The sequence below is a fragment of the Ornithodoros turicata genome, chromosome 2 (genome assembly GCF_037126465.1).
Source record: "Ornithodoros turicata isolate Travis chromosome 2, ASM3712646v1, whole genome shotgun sequence".
Lineage (NCBI taxonomy): Eukaryota > Metazoa > Arthropoda > Arachnida > Ixodida > Argasidae > Ornithodoros > Ornithodoros turicata.
The window spans coordinates 109094187-109114766 of NC_088202.1; positions in this window are offsets into that span (position 1 = coordinate 109094187).

Sequence of the window (20580 nt, forward strand, 5' to 3'; positions counted from 1 at the left end):
CATGATGTCCTGTATGCCAGGGTGACGCACCTCAACTAGCTGTTTGACGACCATGAGCCTGTCAGTGTCGGCCGGGACTGCTAAGGATGGGCTGCAGCTGTTGTGTGCCGAGGAAGCTAGCTGGTCCGCTCGTTCATTGCCTCTGATGGCGACATTCCGGTGACTTGAACCGCAGCAGCTGCGTGCAGCAAGGCCGGGAGTTCGGCCGTCGTAGATGAGATTGGGTAGCGAACTGATTTCCCTTGCCACGTCTTGTTTATTGACGGGATGTAGTACGCACTGGTAGCACTTTGGGAACGGTGGTCAATGGAGCCATCCGTGAACACCAGAGTATGTGTGTGGTAAACGTCGCTGATCAGGTTCTCAGCCGCCATCCTGGCCACTAGGGGGCTGGACTCGCTCTTCTTCCGTAGACCCGGGATGTGAAGCGTTGTTGCGGGCACGAACTCCCGCCACGGCGGCGTAGGTGGACTAGCTGGGAGCCGAGGAAGAGCGCCCCTGTTGGCCAGAGAGCTGGTGGCACTAGCCAGGCGTCCTAGGGATGTGTGTGTCGTCTGTTCGAGGTCGGTGAAGAGGGAATGCTTGCTGATGGATGTTGATGCATCATCCAGAAACTGGAGTCCTTTGAGCTCAGAGTGGACACTAACAGGCTTTTCCTTAGCTTCCAGGTACGTTTGGGTGACGCTAGAGAACGTTGGGAGACCAAGCGCAGTTCTAATGCCAGCGCGATGAAGGCGCTCAAGGGCCTGCCATTGTGTAGGCGCGAGGTCTACGTATGGCGCCACGTAGAGAATGCGTGACAAGATCAGGGCTTTGTGAAGGGTGAGCAATGACCGCGCATTGCAGCCCCATGATTTACCGCTGATTCTGCGTAGCAGATTGAGCGTTTTCTTCCCCTTGCAGATAGTCTCGTTTACTTGTTTAGACCAGCGTAATGTGCTATCGATGGTGACACCAAGATATTTACATGACGCGCATCTTGGGATGGGAGTGTTGTTAATGCTGAGGCTGGGGAAGTCTTTGCCCACGTACTTTCGACGGGGAATGCAGACCATGCATTTTGACTTCTCTGGTGATGCTTCCAGCCCTCTCGCAAGCAGCGCTGCATTGAGCCCGTTCAAGGCAATATCAGCTGCGTCACGAACTTTCTCCTTGTCCGTTCCCACAATGCGGAGGCAAATGTCGTCCGCGTAGATGGTGAGATGAAGGGCGTACGGTGTAGGGCGAATTCCTCGGTGAACCCCTGCCATGATTAGGTTGAATAGTATAGGTGATAGAACACTGCCTTGTGGGACTCCTCGCTCAAACCTCTTCACAGAGCTGATACACCCGCGGACGGAGACGTCAAACGTTCTGTTGGACAGAAAGTCACATAGGTATCCTAGAAGGCGGCCAGTGACTCGAGCTGCTTCGAGCGCAGCGAAACATGCCGAGTGCGTTACCGAGTCGTATGCCTTCTTCACGTCAATGAAGAAAGCGAGAGCAAACTCATTGGACTCTCTCGCTTGCTTCAGGCTAGTAGCCACTTCAGCGATTGCGTCAGACGCGCTCCAGCCCTTCCGGAATGCCGTAATGTGATCTGGGAAGCAATCGCCTCGCTCCAAGACCCAAGCCAGCCTTTTGTGAATTATACGCTCCAATAATTTGCCAACGCACGAGGTTAGGGCAATGGGACGGTAGGAGGACAGTTGGCTCGGTGGCCTCCCCGGCTTTAGGACGGGTATTACTCGAGCATGTTTCCAATCAGGTGGGATGCATCCAGAGGTCCAGACGTTGTTATATAGTTGGAGCAGAGCGTCGAGTTGGTCGTCGCCTAGGTTCTTGAGCGCCTGGTTAGGGATCCCGTCCGGGCCAGCTGCACTGCGCCGCTTTAAGCCTTGGATGGCGGACTTCAGCTCGGACATCGTGAGGTCGTCGTCCGCCGGGGAACCATTTGCTCCTGTGTGGCTAGGAAAAAGGCGTTGGGCACTGCAACTTGCGACGCGAGCTAGCTCACTGGCATAGTCCTCGGCTATGTTCTTGGGCTCCCTGTTTGAGGCTACCGATAAAGTGACAAGCGGGTCGACAGGCTCGGGAAGGCTTTCGATCGCTCGCAGGGTATGCCAAACCTTCGTTGTTGGGGTGTGGGCATTGAGGGACTCGCTGAACTGTCTCCATTGGGTCCGCCTTAATTTCAAGGTATACCTTCTATGGGCAGCACAGACACGCCTGTAAGCGACCCAGTCGCCCGGAAGGCCGGTTCTCAGAGCTCGTCGCTGTGCTCGTCGTCGCGCAGCACGGAGGTTGAGGTATCGGAGGTCAGGGGCAGGCATACTGGCCAGGTAGGATACTGCTTTTGAGCTATTAGCCAATGACGCCTTTACAGAGTCGAGCAAGGTATCTGCCGTGGAGCCGACCAGTCCCTCCCTGAACTTCACCCAGTTGGTAATAGTCTTCGTTTTCCTGGGGCCGTTGCTGCGACTCGGAGGCGAAAGCAGGATGGGGAAATGATCTGAACCCCATGTGTCAGGCTCGGCTTCCCACTTTAGGGTGACGTCAGGAGAGACCAGAGTCAAATCGATGGCATTTAGGTAGCGCGGCGAACGCATATATGTAGGAGAGCCGGTGTTGAGCACCACGAGGTCGCTGGAGGAGAGGTAATTGACAATGGAATTACCACGTCTGCAGTTTCGTCGACCACCCCAGAGACTGTGGCTCGCATTGAAATCTCCGCACACAATTAGGGGACCTGGACAAACGAGCCGCAGAGCCTTGAGAGACTCGACGTTGGGCGGAGCATGACCCCACTGGTATACAGATATGACTGTGACTGACTTGGAGCCGGCCCTCAGTAGACACCCTACATATTCTTCAGTTGAAGAGCAAAGGTGGGATAGGTCAATTTCAGCCTGGGCAATGGACCGTTTGACAAATAGCGATGCCCGCGGGAGGCCGTCCGCATGGTGGCCTTTGGCGCTGTAGGAGACAAACGGCGGGATCTTGAATGATGGTTGGGTAAGGCTCTCTTGTATCGCTAACACATCAAAGTCCACTGGGAACCACTGTATTAGACAGAGACACAACGAATGTGCTTCCTATTTACTGAATGTTCGGTTAAGACCAATTTCACACTACCGTTTGATTTCTTCCGTATGCTTCGAAAATACAACCGAGAGGCAACCGAGCCCCATAGATTACAATGGGCTCGACGGGCCTCCTTAAAAAAAATAATAATAAATAAAAATAAAGGAAAGAAAACGGACGAGAAAAAGGGTAGTATGAAACCGGCCTTAAAGTAGCACAGAAGTCATTTCTAACGCCCTGTTTTCTTCCTATAAAACTGTTAAGTAGGCCAGTAAGATGCCCCATGCGAAGTAATTCACACCACAGAGTTATAATTATCGCAGAAATTGAATTTAAGGTACGCCGCAAAATGCAACCGTGCGCAACAGCGGGGGAGAGCAGTACCAACATGTGATCTGCCTGGAACCTCGCCCTGACGCTACAAGGATCACGCTCGCTGATTGGACCAGAGAAATGATGTCTGCTACTCCGCTGTCGTCTGCTACTCGGCTGTTCGGGCATCTGAAAAAGCATTGCTCCTGGCTCGGTCATGATTCGGCCGCTCTTTCTATCCTCAGTTCTCTGGGAGAACTGGCAAAACTGGTTTACGGCGGCAAAGGGACAAAGCGCTGACCCCCACAGACCTGCGGACCAGAACGAGTTCTCCCTGTAACGTCATCGGTGACGTGGCATCATACCTTCTCCTCCTCGTTATAACCGGAGTGGCGAGTTAACGGTGAACGCACGGAGCCATGGTTATGCGAGTTTTTTTCTGGGAACAAAATGCACACATCAAAACCTTTCGCGCTATCTGCTAAAATGACAAACACACTTTCATCAGATGTCTTATACCCCTGTCAGACGTACTAATTTAGTGTCACTTATTTGAAGTGCACTCCGTCCTGTAATGTCACTTTCACTAGGCTCCTGCTACAAGGCATAAGTAAGTGTCACTAAGCAGTCATGGTGATGACGATGGGCGAGCTTGAACTCCCACCTAACATCGGGGAGTGCGCCATGCTTTCTTGGTAAAATCATTTTTCTTACGTCCAGAAACATTTCATAAAGATTTTCTTCGCAGTTGAAGTCGATTGAACGTCATAAATATAATTGTTGCGAACCAACATAAGTATATTTATTTGAGAAATTTTCAATCTTCTTCTTCACCTCTTTGGTGGTGTTTACTATGTCTTGCGCGTGCAACTGGCCCGCGATGTCAGCATACACTTTCGCGTTTCGCTTGGTCCTCCCATGTTCTGATAGCATAGGTTTCTATCTCAGACCACGATGCCCTGTCTTTTTTGTCTTCCATTATTCAGTGCTTCACTGCGAGTATTTCGCGATTTCGCTGGTAACACTTAACCACCGTGCAATGTCAACAAATATGGCTGCCGCGAAGTGGATTACGAACTCTACTGGGCAGTCTATGAACGAGAGTACCGGTAAATCACGCCAAAAATCCTTACGTCTTTCTTATACAAATCAGCGCGGTCTTAACAAATTTGTCCAAAAATAAATTCCGATTGGGTTGTTTCTTTCCTTTTCAAAAAATAAGCTTTTTGTTACGCAATCCCTGCCGTGGAGGCTACGTACTTGATTGTCGCAGGCAAAGTGAAGTGAGTTTGGCGAACTCACTTCATCGTAAGTGTACTTTGCATTTAGTGTCACTAAAAGATGCCGTGTGACTCCGAAAGAATGACACTTACTGCAAGTGTACTTGCTGAAAGTGACACTAAATTAGTACGTCTGACAGGGGTATTAATCTGAATTTTTTTTTGGATGGCCTCTGTACTCCTTTCAGGTGCCTGAATGCTAGATCCCTCTGTGTAGGGAGTTAGCATTGAGTACAGATGTAACGAAGCTTTCGATGTTCGAATTCGCAAAAGTTTGCGATATTTTAACTTTTCTTCAGAAAATTCGAACAAGTTCGCAGAAGTTGGACTTCGACTGCGCATGCGCGCCGACCGATCTACTTACAGGAGGCGGAAGCATATACTTTACGACTCGAAAAGCGATCAAGTACTGGTGGTAGTTTAGATTATGACGTTCTATATTTTTCTGTGTGCTATTCATAACAGTAGCAAGGTGGATTGGACACCTGATAAGTATAATGCGAGCCACCTGCAGGCGCGACTGAGATGTCGCCGGACAACAACCGTGTTTTCCTGTGTGTCGCGTGTCGGCTTGTCGTTGCGATTTCAAACTATTCCGGACCAGACGCAGACAGCCGACATAAGGGGTAGGTTTGGTAGATGCGAGTGCATTATTAGAATTCTCGACTGCACTTCCTGTGGTAGTGGTTGAAGAAGTAGTGTTGAAGAACTGTTATTTTCAATAAGCTTTTCGTAGTTGCTTTCAGAAAGTTGATTCACAAAGGTGTCGCTTACCTATCGCATCCAGCGAACGCAGTCCGCGCGATACGGTAGATGATCCAGGTTTCCAAGAAAAACGTTGAGCTCCACAGAGGAAGTGCCATGTGCTGACTGAGGCTGATATTTTTGGTCTTTCTACAAGCTGTTGCTCAGATGAGACTGGATAACTGCGAACGCCTATGTCGGCCGTTTTCACCGTGCGTGTCCCTAAGTCGAAAAGTTGCTGAGCGCGGCAGTCGCGAGAGCAGCCCTTAATGAGCACACAGAACATGACACGTCGTGTTTCTCCTTCTGTGCATATTCGCCTTTCACCGGCAAGCAAAGTTTGTCTTCATACTTGGCGAACGGCTCCTCCTAACTAGACGAAGTCGCCGCCTCTCGTTAGCGGATCTTGTTTTGCTGCCCCTCATGGTGTAAAGCGCTCTAATTGGCCTTGGTTCACGTATTCACTTTGAGTGTCCACGGATAGAGCGTTCGACGTTTCTTGGCAGATATTGCATGCATTCAAGGTATCTTCTTTTTCTAAAGTCTTCGAGGTCTGTCTGCAATCCTGCTGCGTCGCTCTGTCCTTCTCTTCTGTAATATAACGAAAACTTATATATGAATATGAAAAGTTCTGTATAACGAAACCACATTTGAGGAGATGACGACTGCAGTATATTTGTCTTTTCTCCTTTTTTTTATAGGTAGGATGTATCATAGCATGTCGTTTGTCACTGTGTCTGCTTGCACATTAGATGTGCCATGCCGTGTCTCTGAGGCGGAACGGTCTTGGTGACATTCACACATCAGGAAAGTGAATCGTTCGGAACGAGGTTCGCGCAACGAGCTAAAAGAGTGTTATTTTAAGCATAATATACGTCTTTTCTCTTGTTTTTTTTAATGAACCATGGGAGGCACCTCCAACATATAATTTTTTTTTTTTTTTTACCGCGTGATATGAACATATTACCTTCAGGAACTGTCACACAAAATATCTTATCTGTGAGGTGCACATTTACTGAGAAAAGTAGTTTGCAAGAGTGTGCACAGCGGCAGCACTCTCTCCTACGCTCCTTCTGACGTGTTGTGACGTCAGATAAGCCGAGTACTTTTACCGGCTGCCGATAATCGTCTGCGACGTCACGTGACGTGACGTCACGGACTGGCAGCCGAGCCGAAATATTGCGCTACCGCCACCATCACCACCACCAGCCGAGAGCTGTTCGGACGCGTGGGATCGAAAGCGAAACCGCCAGTTTCCCTCTTCTTGTCATTCTCATGAAGCGCGACAGTACGGGGCAGCGTCCTATTGTGTTCCTCATACGGTCTCCTTCGATGATGGACAAATCCTTTGAGGAGACGAACAGGACACCGCTTTGTCGGGCTTCCTGAGAACGAGTAGATGAGGGAAAGGCGTAAATTGCGTTGCACTGGTCGCTTTGGTATAGACCTGTTTCTCTGGGCCAGGCGACGCGAGTGAGTAGCAACGTCAGCGCCCCAAAATACGCAACGCACAGTAGTCTAGAAGACGACGTGGCACTTCCAAATACATCGTCTCGAGTCGTTCGCACTTGGCAATTTTCACCGTTTTGTCTGTGGATTTCCTACAGGTTTTGTATCGTAGCTCTCATTGACGCATACCGCTTGAAGCACCACGCGGAACTCCCTACTGTTGGGATCCGTGACCGCTTTGGCCCGGAATGCCGTAGTGAAAAGTTTGCTGCAGCAGCCCTATAACGGAACCAGCGGCATGGCCGAGTGGGTAAAGACTTCCGCTCGTTGGTGATGCTGAAGACTGTGAGGTGGTGGGTTCGAATCCTACCACCGGCTGCGAATCTTGGCACAGTTCCCCGTGAAATCGGTCGGGGACGCACACTTATTCCCTCTCCCCTAATCCTTCCTGCCGTCATGTCTCCGTCTGTCTAGGTCTGTGCTCTAGACTTCTCCCGTCCTCGGAGTATGTTTCGGCGACAGAAGAAACTGCACATCAACGATCAGCCAGTGGTAAAGAGCCGCGAGATTTAAATGTTGATTGTGCTCACAAAATCTAATTTTCATTGGCAACTTGTTTTGCCAGATCCAGCCTGTTCTCGGCAGCTTTTGCCACATCTCGTACGTTCGCGTGCCACTTTCCGAGCGTCAGGAATTTGCCAGCACTTTTTCCTCCCCGCCTCGAAGCGACCGGCCAGCGGATTGCCCAACTATATCCGGTATCGTCATATCCGCATCCCTCATCGGTCCACACGTCGAAGTTCACGTGGGTTAGCAGACGACAGAACCCGAAGACCTGGGACAGCGATGCCCCTAGCGTGATCTAAGCGACTAAAACTGCTAGATTCCTGGCACTCATGTTCGGGTGGCAACGGCTACGTGATCGAGCTGGGGCGCAGACCTAGTAAGTTCCAAGCGCTATGGGTGGTGGTGCCATAAATTGACCACATGAATTCACCATAAGTTTCTTCTTAAAAGAACCCCTAGTGGTCGGCAATCCTACTTTGCGACACGTGCAGCAAGTCGCCACACAAACAGCCTGACACACCTTACATATATATCTACTCCAATTAAGTTTATTTTTGTTTTTCTTAAGCTTTAAGCAAGTTGTGGAACCACCATCTTCATATTTTTCTTCACATATCCACCCATTTTTCACCGGTTTATTCTTCTTCTTTCTAGCACGCTTCGGTCACCTTCAAAGAAGCGGATCCTAATTCCACATTTCATCTTATTGCTTCCTACACCTTTTCCTTTGAAAACCAGGCGTCGTGAAGATGAATGTGCCTTTTCTTGTAGGACTCTGTTGAGTCAGCTGCAAAGGAACCGCACGAAGCAGATCTGACAGTCTGTGTTACCTAACGGTGCATGCAGGTAAACATGTCTTGCGCCCGCACGCTTTAAAACCACAAACCAAGTCTGTCTCCAGTGCAATTCATACCTGTATCCCCGATTTGCCTTACGAACATAACAACGTTTCTGCAGAAAGAAGAAAAAGACGAATACGAAGATGGGGGGGGGGGGAGGTGCAGCGGGCATAAAAATCAACTCCCGCCCGTCGTTTGCATAAAAGCTTCACCTCGGAGTAAGCGGGCTTCCCCTGTTGTTTCTTCGTGTGCTCGCTTTTGCAATGTATCGTGTTGCGTTGTGCTTTTGTGTCGTGCCTTTTCGACGTGACTGGAATAGGTGCGCGTCGATTGTGTTTCTGATATGCTTCTGCTCGATAACAAGCTTGAGCATTCTCCGGTGTATTGCTATGAAAGATGGTTCCCCGAGGCTCTTTTTACATTCTCACTGAAATGCGAAAACAAGAAGCCGGAAAGAAAAAGGGGAAATGGTGCTTCGGTTGTTAGTCGCATAGTGGAATGCCGTGATAGTGTTTCGCAAAAACTGCCTTGTGACACGTATTTGACTTGGTTTATGTAAAATGCACAACATCGGAACAACCTTTATTGTATTTCGATAGACGCTGGAGTTTAGTTTCTTATTTTTTTGTTTTGTTTTTACGAGGCATATATATTCAGCTCTCTTCTACTTGTGCACATTTGAATGTGTGAATTCCACATTGTGCGAATTTGTGTGAATTCCACATCTACGAGCGAATGATTTAGTCTCCTCTCAACTCACGTAGAGCATATTTCGGAAGTACTGTCGAAAATATGGAATACATACATGGGACACACTTTGAAATGGAACATCCTCAAATCACTGCGTATGTCTAATATCTATTCTTAACTGTATTTCATGGAATACGAATAAGGCATGTGCGCAATGTTGAGCGTATGTTGAGTGTATGAAAAATGTTATGTTGTCGTATGTAATGAAATGAAAAATGTAATGTCGTAATGTTGAGCGTATGAAAAATGTGAAACACAGAAAATAATAAGCGGTAACTATATTAAAGATACGTAGATGAAAACAGAGTAAAATGCTAGGTATTCCATCCTCGCACTGGTTTATGCTGCCGCACCTTTGCACTTCGTTTTCTAGTACTTACGTTTTTTCTGCTTAATTTGCAAAGAGTGGGGTGTTCAGCAGGACCACTCTAGACAGTAGCTTCGGGTGACGCAAAAATTTATTTAAGAGCTGATCCAAAAGCTTTAAAATGCTTACGGTGCGTAGTTGTAGTATCACTGAACTAAATGGAAGGGATGTAGGATACCTAGCATGTGTAGTGTGCTTCTATTTTTGCGATAAGTGTATTCAAACGGCTGCGGGCCTCAAATGTTAAGTCTGTATTGATACAGATCACCATCGATAAGTTCATATAGTAGACAGAATGGCGTAGGTGCAGGCCAGCAGGTGGATAAACTCCATGATTGGCCTGAGCGATGATCGTGTCTTTGCCCATGGCTCAGGCTTGCCTGTCATAGAGTTCATATAGTAGGTTATGTTATCAACATCCATAATAATTGGTTTGGCATTGTTTAGTCACAGTAAATTTGTGCAGAGGTGTTGCTCGATCACGTTCTAGGAGATTGTAAGCGTTTGAAATATTACTCGAGATATGGATACTGTGTACTTCATTGTCGGCTTTTGCTCGGCATAAACAATAAGGCAACAGGCGAGGGTCTTGATACATTCATGAGGGACCGGCACATGAGGTCAAGGAGTGCGACTTGTCGGCCATGCGGTCAGGCAGACGCCATGAGCTTATGAGTCGGCGGGGTGCAAGGGCATATCTGAATAATATGATATCGCAACGGGAGAATAAAGCATCGCGAGACTCCGACACAAATAATACAATGTTCACCAGACTAAGAGCATAAGGTTTATGCAACCCGTTCTATTGTGGTCAAAGCTACTCAAAATTTCTGGCTTCTGTAATTCTCAAACAAAAGCTATGCCCCCAGATGAGCGCATTATAGGCTTACCACATATACCCAGTCCTGCAGTCGGATGTCAATGGATCACTGCCGCGTAGTCCGTCCATCCTCTCTATCGCTCTCTTTGAATTCAGTTTGCCAATTCACCTCCATTTCCTCGACAACCGTTGTCACACACAGCTCTCATATTACTCTCCCCATGCATAAGAGACGCGATTCTCAGGAATACGGACCATTCCGCCTTTGACGCCACGACGAGTCACAGAATTATGCAAGGTGATTCCAAATTGACTCGCTCGATTGGACGCTAGTTTTACTAGCCTGTCCTGAAAAACGACGTTGGAGCTACGTACACACAAGCGTTGCAGGAATTCAGCGCACGTCGTTTCCAATTTGGAGGGCGAAGTATCCAGTGGAGGAAACCATCTCTTTGTTGCTTAAAATATTGCTCTGGAGAGAGAACGAATGGTGCCTCAACCAATAGACCAGAAGGAGAAGGTTCGTCGCTTCCCACTTAGGCTGATTGTGAACGAGACTTGCGTGACCTGGCCTCAGGGATGCCCTCGTGGGTAATGACCTGCATGTTCGTTTGTTACCGCCTGCGTCTCGCGTACCGCTCAGGTTGTGATAACGCCTTCAAGTAAATTTTGCGCTGTCTGCCTGCCGGTGTGGCGGCATGTTGCTCGGAGGGATTGTTGGGCCGACATCAGTGGGAACTGTGCCGATGTTTGACTCAGAGGATCTGGGCAAGGAACATCCAGAGAGCACAGCCGGTACCGGGATTTTAATAAATGCAAACATCACCAAAACTGCACCACACGTCTCATACCTTCATTTATATTAAACACAATGATAGACGCAGTTCATACATACAAACACTGATGCATAAGATATCGTGAAGATAAAATTTCAATACGTTCAGCGGTCGTTATTGTGCATTACGCGTAAAGAGCGCGATGATGCGGGCTCGCAGGTTCAATGCTTTTGTTCGCGTCATCTGGCATTTGGCGATTTTTATTGTTCACGTCATGTATGTAGTGCAAGAGTTCCTGATACTCGAAAAAGTTTTTTGAACACCCGGATGTGATTTGCAATTGATCTGGTGTTTAGAGAAGGCGAACATTAACACATTAAAATTTCCAGAATGACATGGGCGACAAATTATTACACGCTGTGCTTCATATTAAACCTAGTTATCCCTACCAGGTGCCACGCGCATCACGTTCGGGCCTAAATTAATCTATCCAATAAGCATGTCTATAAACAGCCTACTACACACTCACAGGTTTCAATAGGATGAATTGCAGGTGAAGTGCAGTATTCTGGAGCAAGATGCTTTCTCCTAATCTCTGTAGTGTACTGCAAGCAAAGCACGCTTTACAGGAACGCGCGACAAGATTCAATTTCTGCACTTTGTGCTTCACACTATTCCCGTTTAGTTATTCCGTTTCTTTAACCCTTTAACTTGCGCTCATAGAACGCACGGTTAAATAATTGTTTAATGCATTTATTAGGCTTCCACAAGTCATAAAAGCGTAAAACTACAAGCGCCAGGTCGCTGGAACACTCCATTTAGAAATTACCAGAAATTTGTGGAAATTGTGAAAATTTATAAAAATCGGACTTCGGTGATCTCAATGGGTCCCAAATACCTTTATAGACTGGTAATAAATGATACCAACCCTCAGAAACAGCTAATAAGAACATTGAATTTTGTAGAGGTCAGAAATGCGTGTTAGTAGAGAGCCCAATTAAACGAGGGAGACTTTTTTTCTTTTTTTTTTCTGCATGTGCTAGAAGGGCCATATTACCACCAAAAAAAGTTTGGATGCATTACCCGAACTCTGTCTGTGGAAATATCCTGCACAAAGACTATGGTGAGCTCACTCAGCTGATCAGACTAGCTCACCATACAAAGACGCTCGTTCTCCAAAGCGCCATAGCTTTTGGCGCGCGATCGTCGTCTTTCTTTTTAGATGCCACCCGGCGCACCTATCGTCACGATTCTTAGTGGAACAACAGAACGGTTTTTCAAAAGTAGATTGTAGGTGTCGGCACTCTTCAATCACTCTCCTCCTCAGAGAACGACGGTTTTGAACATGCTCAACAAAATTGCATGGCATGAGACTGGTGCTTCGTGCTTGGTTCGAGGCACGAGACTGGTGTTTAAAAGTAACAAGCCCATCACAGCGTTATAACTACCTTCGTAGAAAGTTCTCGCAGGGTTTTCTGAGACACAGAAACAGCGAAACCACACTTCTGCTTCACGAGTGTGCACTTACTACAAGTAAAGGGGTGGTGACACTTTGATAGGTGTGGTTCGTTACATCATGCACACATTGTACTACATTCCAGAGTACTGGGTAAAAAAGAATTGTTCTTCTACGTGGCGTACTTGGAGAGTTATGAACATTCGAACACACGCCCGGGTAAAGCACAGACGTCAGAGACCTCAGAGCTCCGGCCACTCCCATAGGTAGCCGAGAGCACGTGACGTCTCCTCTCGCTGCCTCACTGGCGGTGATGCGTGTTGTGATGTCAGAGGCGGGTGAGTTTTGGTACTCTCGGTGCCAATTTTCAACACTTCTATTACCCTATTCGCTAATGAACGAACTCTAATAGGACACCTTTCCATCGTCATCACTTTCTCATCCCTTCCACAAGCGCAATGGGGCAGTGTACCGCCATAACGGCGGGGAATGACCCACCACCTCATCATCCCTTTTATGTGTGTGTGTTCGCTATTGGCCTCCACAAAGAGCTCTAAACAGAACCCCCACCTGTCTTCGCTTCGCACTCCCCATTAATTCATTCTCTCATATTAACCTCTTTGAAGTGGTGTAGGGTCCTGTGGCTACCACGGGGAAACATCCCATGAACGAAGAAAGAAGGAAGTCACTAAAAAGGTTAGCCAGCTGCAGGACTCGAACCCACATCTGCTGGATTACCGCCGCTTGCGTCGCCCCGTTGTTTAAATGTGTGTGTGTGAGAGAGAGAAAACATGTAAGAGTGAAAGTGAACCTTGGAAGTCATTGGGAGGGGGGGGGGGGCGTGTTCGCTTAGCTCAGTCGACGACTTCAGAAAATCCCAGTGTGGTTAGCGCCGCTTTGAACTGTGGGAGCTTACTAATACGAAATAAACGGGTGGCCTCCAAACTGTTCCGATTTCTCCCCTGCCGGTCCATTGTCCACGACGTGTCAAGGTCAGCGAAAGCGAAACGTGAAGGATTAGTATTCGTTCCCCTACTCAGTAAGCGCCCAGGATACAATGCGTGAGCAAGGAACACTGGGATTTTCTGAAGTCGTCTATTGGTAGAGCCCTAGACCGGTAATCAAGAAGATGTGGGTTCGAGTCCTGCAGCTGGCAAACCTTTTCAATGACCTATTTCTTTCTTCGTTCATTTTTATTCGGCGCTTTGGACTTCGTGTGTTTGTCCTGTCTTCTGTGTTCCAGCCTCAGAACGTCAAATTCCATCGTGTTGAACATCCCCTGTCATCATCACTTTTCCATCATTTATTATTGTTGTTGTTGTTCGGCGTAAAACTTGGAGTGCAGGTTCACATTGGTGCAAAGAACCGTCTTTTACGTTTACCTGGAATAACCAGGATGACGTGTTGCAAACACACTTAAAAGCTGATGAAACCTGCCCTAACCTTTTCATCAACTGCTGTTTTTATAAGCATATCTTATGTCATTACGTTATTCTCTACGATGGACTTCATGTACACTTAGATCTCATGTTTAGATTCAGATCATGACGTTACTCTTACAGCAAATGATAGATCTTTAGGCTGAGGAGCGGGTGCCATACTGTACCGAAAGCAACGACAGATACCTCCTGGCCATCACCTCACAGCAGTGGGATACCATTTGCACTACTTTTCGGAAAGTGGATAAAAGCAACCACTCGTTGGTGGTTACTCCAAGGTCATATTAAGGACTGTGAGGTGGTGGATTCAAATCCTACCACAGGTTGTACCGTCTGAGGTTAAATCTGGGTTTTTCGGCAGACCTTTGAGATGACACAGTTCGCCCTCAACACAGCCCAGGATACCGTGGGCTGTGGTCATACTAACTCCCCAGCCCCCCTTCCCTCTCTTCTGTCCTCTCTTCATCTGTCCACGTCTGTACGTCGCTCATGGCAACAGTTACTTCGCGCGCTACCACTGACTCAGACACACACACACAAATTCATTTTCGATGTTTATTATACCACAAATGGGAACGACGTCCTGGCTGTTGTCCCAGCGTTCTAATATTTTCGCCTGTACTTAGAAATTCGTCCCTTCCAGTTATTCACGAACAACCGCTCGCCGGTTTAAAGCTACCCTATCAGAAAGAGAGTATTGCGCTCTGGTAAATGTTTTATATGCAGTCGCTCTACGCTGAGGCTTTCAGGCAACCCTGTAATGCTAATTTAACCGACGCAGGCGCTCTGTCGCGCCTGACTGCCCACACTTCAGCGCAGGACCGATTGTGAGCACTGAGTAAAATCCTAACCTCATAAAGCTCTGGGAGAGTTGCGAGCGACTAAAGTATAGGTTTCGTTTATTCTCAAGGTACTGAGGGTCTACTATTATAGTCGGACATCTGAAGGCCAGGACGCCTTTCTTCGAGCGTGGCACATGATTGCAAAATGGTGTCCGCCCCCGGTTTTGTGTAGTGGACGTCCAGTAGAACGGAGAGGAAGTGCCCCTTTCCTAGGCCTCCTTCGTCGTTTTGTTATGTGTTTCCTGGAACTGAGGCATAATTATGTGCCTCGCTGCCCGGGTAAAATATTTCAGTGAAAGTGCCTTCCTTCTGGCAATAGTGATAGCGAGTCATCGAACAGTAGAGGAGACGCTGGTCATGCCACTGAAACGGTTGAAATACACGAGACATATGAAACGGAATTTTGACAGGCGGCACAGCATATTCGTAGAAGCGCAAGCTTGCCCACATTCAGGCGTGTACTGCCTCACATTTCTGCCCCTCTCGGTCGTTGTATTTTAAATATCGTAGTCCTTACCTTGAAGCCAGACTTTCCAAGTGGTAAGACCTCGATATTCCCGGTTACGAAATCCCCGATCTTGAAATTCACATTCTCGAAACAAGGAAAATCAAGCAGAATGCTCGATTGCCTCGTAACATGATATGCCGTGTTTAAACACACGACATCGCTATTTAACTACTCAAATTCACGGTTTTTCGATGCGGTCTGTCCAAGTCGTTTTAGCGAACGGAAGCCACATTGTAGCAGCCGTTAAGTTTAGCAGAGCGGACACGACGGAGCAGCATGTTGGTTAGTGTATTATTAGGTTAGTCCAAGTTCGGTGTTTGCATTTTAATGTCCAAGTTGGTCTAAGTTCGCCTAAGTCTAAGTTCGCAGCAGCGCATTTTATAGTCAAATAAAGTTTATTTACAGTTTTAGAATTTTGCAACGTGGATTTCGATCACTTTATTTCGAGGTACACCCTTCCGAGTTGCACTTACATGGTTTAGTTATATTTTCGTGACTTATTTCTCATGCTGCTTGATTTCGGAGATGAATGCTATTCCATACCTATATGAACCCCACATCCTTGCCTGGCGCTATTAACGAAGGTCTATATTCACAGAAAAAGTTTGGCCACAAATATAGAAACCAAGTAAACCCTTACAGTTACAATGGGGGATATTGGGTACTTTTAAACCAAGTACAGTAGCGAAGACGCTACATAGCGAGTGTTCCGGGAATAACTTCATGGCGGTCATTAATAACGCGCCTAGCTTTTTCACGCTCCAAAATTATTGCTTGTCAGGTGACGAAAGGAAATCTTCAACAATGGGCCGCAGCTAAGGGCCGCTTTCAGACAGCAGAACGCATGAAAAATGAATTGTCTCGCTCGCATTCAAGGTCGGCACCATTCTGGGTGGCCGAACACTTGCGTGCTAGAAAGCAGCGCTTATAAACTTCCAAAGACAGGAAACCCGGGGGTTTTAAGTACTTGATGCATGAGGTTGTCATCTCGGAGACTTAGCGGTGAACCACTTGGTGAGCCGCCTCGGTTAAACGTTTCTCCGTCTACCGCGATGATCCTCGCTGTTGCTCTCATACGTCACATAAGAACACCCATTCATCATTTACTGTTTAGACATTCGGCAGCTGCGCCGAATTTAATCTGTTTGTGCGGGGGCCTCTTGACGCCTGTGTCCGCACAGTGCTCAGATTTAGCAGAGACGTATTGTTCCTCATTTCTGCCTTTACAGGTGAAGAAGGGCCCCTCGTAATCCCGCTAAGTGACTTCTCTACTTCATCCTGTGTCATGTGTCAACGTAGTCGTGCACCTGTGTCCTATTTTGCATCATTGGGCGTCAGTTCCCTGTGAAGTCGGCCCAGGACGCACGCACCCTTCCCTCCCCCCTTCCCCGCGACAGCCGTGACGTTGCCCGCCTAAGCGTGGCCGACTACGGCAAGCAGTTCCATCATCACCACCACCACTGCCGCTGCTGTTGATAAAGGCAAGCCAATTGCAACACCACCTGTTGTTTCAATCGCCTTTTTCGTTTCATGTAGCACTGAAGCCGGATAAAATGCTGTATTCCTCAAATTTAGGCAGTTTCTTACCTGTAATGTTACTATGCTGCTGCTGTAAGGTGCACCTGTTATCCTGTTCCAGCGTCACACTGTGTGGGCAGACAAAAAACGAAGATAATTTATTAATCAGCTTCGTTGCATAATACCTGTCGAAGTTTTGCATGAAATAAAGCTTAGAAGAAATCAAAGTAAGTATGTTATAGAACCGTATATCGTGGAAATACGCGGCTCGCTTGTCCAGACCACGAGAAATTTACGCTATATCTTCGCGATGGAAGATGATTCGTAAATCTCAAATTGTGGAGTCATGCGATATAGGGCCCTTAAATCTGACAGTTGCGGATTCCCAATTGGATACCCAATGCATAGGTAACTATGTAACGTCACATCACATCACAAACCGCATCACCTGCTGAAAATGATGACGGTGTTACCAACATAACGTACAAAATGATCATATCGTGCATTGGAAAACTATCACCTCGATTGTTCAAAGGTTGAATATAACCATGATATGTAACAGCTTAGTAACGGAGACAGGACGGACAGAAATAGACAGGCACATGATACTGTCTCATATAGTTATTGCGCTGCTATCATGGTTGTTGGTTACCAACGGCCCCATTTAAGGGGGTGCAACACCCTCCGCGTTTCGTCAGTTCCGCTCGATAGATGTGGCACAGGAGGATCTGATTGATTACCTAGCGTTCACTGCTGAGGGTCCTGGTACTACGGCGGCAGACGGTTACATGTTACATGACGCGACTGATCCACCATATCAGCGGAAAGGATTACAAGACACTCTTTTCCTCTTGCTTTGTTCATATACCTTCGACCTCTAGCTTGCCTTTATCACCTTGAGAACAGCGTCCGCATGTTACTTGTGCGTGTGATAGCAGACGGATCGACAATTTCATTCAACAGAACCTCGCGAACACACCAAATGTTTCCAACACTCGTTGTGGAACCGCGGAGAAACGAGAAAGAACAGTAGCTGACTGCGCAGACCTTTACATGAATTTGAAAAACAGTCGCTGGCCTATTGAGAAAGCAATGGAGAGGTATGGCTTGAGGATACCACAATGAATTCATGAATACATTCATGGCACGCTCACATGTGCTTCTGTGTATTCGGAATCGTCAGGATCATTTCGTGAACAGGAAAATTACTGAACCATCGTCAGCTCCAGATCATTAGTGCACTATCCTGTAAAATTATTGGGGACTGTTCTACGATATCACGGTGCTTTGACACTGGCACATGTAAAGCTGTATTTTTGGTTCAGTGTGATCGGTAAAGACCAGCCAAGTTGTGTAGTCGGCAGTGCGGTCTTACGTGGCGTTCATTCTCAGTTTTGACGGCATCTGATCACCTGAACAGTGATGGGTGTCTCAGTATAGTTGACAGTGCTGTTGTCGACTCATTTACGCCGACGCCACATCTTCGACACTCATATTTGTACACAAAGTCTAAAAAGACGGGAATGAAGCTGCATATGACAGCGGCGGCAGTCATCTTTACGAGCACAGTGCCAGCGGTACAGTACTTGTGGTGGATTGTACAGCATGTGGGGGCGTCGGACAGGTTGCTGGTCGCCATCGGTGGGCAGCAAAGGGAGGCTGTAACAACCGGACAACTTGATAGCTACGTGCTTTTGTAACGAGGTGGCATGCATCAAGAGCTGTACACTGGAATTTCTAAGGCGAGCTCAGTGCACAAATTGTGACCAATGAGACGCGGACGCTGACCATCGGCCACCGTGCTTGCAACAAGTCCCTCTGCTCCCTCACCTGGAGAAAGGCGATCTGGCGTACGCGAAGTTCTATACCAAGTTCTACGCCACGTTCTACACCAATGTTTTTACTGTCAGCCAAACTGTTCGCTGCCAGATGTTTTAGTACACAGAATGCAGAACATCGAAGTTGTAGAGCTGTCAACTGTCACCTGTGGCACATTAGTTCTGCCGTTCCCTGTAGTATTTTACCCCATGAAAAGAAAATTAAGCAGGCATGTGAAGGCTGTGTTATTTCACTGAAACTCAGGCATCCCTCATACAGCACGTCCTAATCCACAAGGACAGTTCAAGACAACGTAACGTTTGAGTGTTGTCTAAAACAGGATTTAACTGCCGCACACAAATGTGCTTGGGCAATAAGCTGACCAACTACAGCGTTGTGCAGGATACGCATATTTCAGTTATGCGGCATGCCGACTAAGAAGAACTGAAAACTAGTATATAAAAAAACAAACAGTCAAAAAGGTGAATACGAGAGATAAGCTTCCACAATATACCCAATGGACACTAGCAGGAACGCCACGGACACACAATCATACAGGAATCAGGCTTCTTGTGATAAGCCAGATAGCGTACAGTGTCCCTCTGTGTGACGCAGTTCACGCTCCACGGGAATATGCTCATGTTCGTCATGACACCGCAGGCGGAGCAGAGGCTTCGACCACTTGGTCCGATAACTTGAATTCGACGATGAAAGCAAGCCCCATTGGGATCAACTACAAGCACAGCAAAGGACAGCTGTGTGACGAAAAGGGAATTATAGTACATGTACCACTGCAGTATGAATACACAATCTGGCGAAAGTGTTGCACTACGAAGACCTCTCCTGTGTGTTGTATTTCTTCTTGTAGTCAGGGTCCCTGATTTCCATACTGCGTGGTACGCGTGGGTCAACGAGCTCTGGAAGCAGCTAGTCATTATAGAACCGCTCAAGGTACACCCAGCCCCAATGGATAGCACCCCGGAAACAGCTGCAGTGTTCACGTCCATACAATCTGACACACTATCTGGTGGGCCCTCAGTATCTACAACGGCCTTCAGCAAGCACACTTTGCATTGCAGTGTAATTTCGTTCCGTAATCCATTTCTCTTTTCTTACGTTATCTCCATGTCTGCAAGTGTGCAGTTGAACAGACCGTGTATTACAAAGCGCTTGAAATCTCTTGAACAAGTGCACATAGCCCACAACGCTTCGCCCTTCAACAACACAAGGTCCGTTTCCGGACGTTCCTGCGTACGTCTTGCGTACTGTCGCTTCTGCTAGCTCTCGATTGCTTGATTCATGAGAGTCTGATACGACTGAAAGATTATCCAGATGCCTTCTCTTGTAAGGCTTGTTCTTTGCGTTCTCATCCGTTTTCCGCAGATAGGTTTCCTGCTATGCGAAAAACCGTGACTGTTGAGGCACAGTCCCGGAACGAACCACGGAACGAAGGATTCCCAGATAAGAGCGATAGCTGCGCGCCCACACTCCATTTATTATCACATGCCAAAAGACAGGTTGTGACAATTTATCCGGTTTTTCCCACTTTTGCAGATTTCTGTGGCGTGCAGACAGATGGCACCACCGCGCGCAGCCGAAATCCCAGCGGGTCATCATCGGCTAACCATTGCTCAGGAGAATCCGTGAAGCAACTCCATGCTTCGACATAAACAAAATCTTTCGGGACATATCGATTTCGCACATATTTTTCCAGTACTTAATGAGATTAAAATTCTCACCTTAGGTCTATTTATTTTGTTACCGGCCAACAAAATTGAAGGAAGCGCGAAACGCAATCTCTGACGTCTGCGAAAACATTTCCAACATAAAAGATTAATTTCTTGCACCATTAAGTACTAGAACTCATTGGGATGCTCCATTCAAGACTGATTTTATGCAAATTGAGCAATTCCTTGCGGAGTTATGCGGTTTCAAAAATGCACGAGGAATGCCATTGGGCCAGGAGGGTGTTGCACCCCCTTAACTGTTTGGGTACAAGGTAGAATATCCGAGGAACCGTTAGGGAGACGTT